Here is a 3309-nt window from a genome sequence, read left to right on the forward strand (position 1 = left end):
AAGAAAGATAGCAGAAAGAAGGAAAGAAAGAAAGAAGGAAAGAAAGAAAGAAAGAAAGTAAGAAAGAAAGCAAGAAAGAAAGAAGGAAAGAAAGAAAGAAGGAAAGAAAGAAAGAAAGAAAGAAAGAAGGAAAGAAAGAAAGAAAGTAAGAAAGAAAGATAGCAGAAAGAAAGAAAGAAAGAAAGATAGAAAGACAGAAAGAAAGAAAGAAAGAAAGAAGGATAAAAAGAAGGAAAGAAAGATAGCAGAAAGAAAGAAAGAAAGAAAGAAGGAAAGAAAGAAAGAAAGAAAGAAAGAAAGAAAGAAAGAAAGAAAGAAAGAAAGAAAGAAAGAAGAAAAGAAAGAAGGAAAGAAAGAAAGAATGAAAGAAAGAAAATGAAAGAAAGAAAGAAAGAAAGAAAGAAGGAAAGAAAGGAAGAAAGGAAGAAAGAAAGAAAGAAAGAAAGAACGAAAGAAAGAAAGAAGGAAAGAAAGCAGAAAGAAAGAAAGAAAGAAAGAAAGAAAGAAAGAAAGAAAGAAAGAAAGAAAGAAGAAAATAAAGAAAGAAGGAAAGAAGGAAAGACAGAAAGAAAGAAAGAAAGAAAGAAAGAAAGAAAGAAAGAAAGGAAGAAAGAAATAAAGAAAAAAGGAAAGAAAGAAGGAAAGAAAGAAAGAAATGAAGAAAGAAGGAAAGAAAGAAAGAAGGAAAGAAAGAAAGAAGGAAAGAAAGATAGCGGAAATAAATAAAGAATGAAAAAAGAAAGAAGGAAAGAAAGAAACAAAGAAGGAAAGAAAGAAAGAAGGAAAGAAAGAAGGAAAGAAAGAAAGAAGGAAAGAAACAAAGAAAGAAAGAAAGGAGGAAAGAAAGAAACAAACAAACAAACAAAGAAGGAAAGAAAGAAAGAAAGAAGGAAAGAAAGGAAGAAAGAAAGAAAGAAAGAAAGAGAGAAGGAAAGAAAGAAGGATAGAAAGAAAGAAAGAAAGAAAGAAAGAAAGAAAGAAAGATAGCAAAAAGAAGGAAAGAAAGAAAGAAGGAAAGAAAGAAAGAAGGAAAGAAGGAAAGAAGGAAAGAAAGAAAGAAAGAAAGAAAGAACGAAAGAAAGAATGAAAGAAAGAAAGAAAGAAAGAAAGAAAGAAAGAAAGAAAGAAATAAAGAAGGAAAAAGAGTGAGAGGGAGAGGGAGAGAGGGATTTAGAAGAATACATTTTTAGCAGAGACGGAGAGTAAGAGTAGAGAGACAAAGAGAAAGGAGAGAGAGAGAGAGAGAGAGAGAGAGAGAAAGAGAGAGAGAGAGAGAGAGAGAGAGAGAGAGAGAGAGAGAGAGAGACAGACAGAAAGACAGACAGACAGACAGACAGACAGACAGACAGACAGATACTGAGACAGACAGACAAAGCGACAGAGAGAAAGAAGTGTGGAAATGAGAAATGAAGATGGCAGAGAGAGAAAGATAGAAACTTTGGGAAATAGAAGGAGATAGAGAGGGAGTAGAAAGGGAGTGGTATATAAAGGTTAGCATGAAAGGGAAAGTATAAGGTAAGAGAGAGAGTAAAAGAGGCGTGGTGGTAGAATATTATATAATGAGGTGGAGGGAGGGGGAAAAGAGAGATGATAAGACATAGTTTTAGAAAGAGAGGGAGAGAGTGGCGTTTAAAGAAAACAAAAGAGGTAGAGGGATATTATAATGTATAAGGTAGTAAAGAGGGAGGGAATGAGAGAGAACGCGAGAAAGGGGAAGAAGGAAACAAAGATGACGTATGATACATATGCTTTGTGGGAGAGGGAATGTATTAGTTAAGAGAGAGCAAGGGATTGGGGAGGCAGAGGGATATAATAATGAATAAAGAAGTGTCAGAGAAAAGTGAGTGAGAGGGAGAGAGAGAGAGAGAGAGTATTAGAGTAGAAAAGGACAGCGAATGATCTACATCTGTGTGTGGTGGGAGGGGGTGTAATAAGGGAAGGAGACTGTGGTGTTTTGAGAGGACAGAAGAGAGGCGTGGAGTAATATATTAATATATAATGAGGTGAGGGTGTGAGATATATAGAAAGACTATTATATATAAAAGGGGGGAGAGTTAGAGGTGAGGGACAATGCAAGAGATGAAAAATACATAATGAAATGAGAGGACGCAAGGGAGAAAAAGTAAGGGTAATAACTCTTCTTACATCCCTTTTTGCTTTAACTTGTATTACTTAGACTGTGAAGATTTCCAAGTATAATTTAATGTGAGTAATAGATCGAAGTGTTTATAACTTATTATCAATAAATAGCGAACTCCTCTCCACATTACTGATTCGTTTTTCGTTTGACATCTAACAATTTCGTTTATTTTACATTTCCGATCTCTTACTCTTTAGCTTTTCTCTTCCCTACAATCGTCACATAGCGTCAATAGTGGATGGACATGCTAGAAATCACAGCCAAATAATCACACAAGAAATGATGAAGTATAAAACCTTTCTATCAATTTTTCAATTTTTAAAAAAAATTGATTTAATTTCTATTTTCTGATTGGCATTTGGTCAGAAAACTGCAAAGATAAACCAGTGTCTGTGCACTACAAAGAGGACAGCAAGAATATGCAATGGAGCCGTGCACTGGTCGTTGTCCTATTTCAAGCTGCATATATGTGAAATTAAAATATGAGAGGAAAATGATCAGACTGGAAGCAATGGAAATAGAGCAGTAAATAAGGGAATGTCATGAAAAGAACAAAAATAAAATTAAGGCTAAAATTAGCGTATATGTTTAGGCAACTAGGGAAAATATTATGTTTAATTTAAAACGTAATTTCAATTTATAAAACAAATAAAATTTTCAAATACATGTTTATGATCGTTGAACTTTCTCTTCCACATGGATTCATGGAGAGAAGAAGGTATAGGAAAGTTGGTTATCCATCATCAGATGTATACCTGACTTTCCTATATGAAATTAAAGAATGTAACGGAACGCTGAACTCCAGACTATCAACTTAAACAACATTTATTCAGGTGGTAAATATATACATCTTTGGCTCTTATTGTTACAGCTTCTATGTGTGTGAGCATAGTTGTTGGGACGTTGTTATGTAGATGTGAGCGAGCTGTCGAGTGTAAGTCCGAAAGATGGAGAGTGACAGCTATACACGTAAAGAGACTGTCTCCAGGCTGGAATGTTGGAGACACTGCTTGACACGTCCATGCTCATGGTCGGCCGACCGAGAAAGAGATAGAATTAAGCGGGAAAGCTTGCTTGTTTAAATCCACGCATGCGTGAGACTACGCATGCGCACGGCGTTACTACAAAGGCGTCAAGTGTTTCATGTGGTGATCGTAATATTTGTTTCT

The sequence above is a fragment of the Octopus bimaculoides genome, chromosome 29 (assembly GCF_001194135.2).
Source record: "Octopus bimaculoides isolate UCB-OBI-ISO-001 chromosome 29, ASM119413v2, whole genome shotgun sequence".
NCBI classification, from domain to species: Eukaryota; Metazoa; Mollusca; class Cephalopoda; order Octopoda; family Octopodidae; genus Octopus; species Octopus bimaculoides.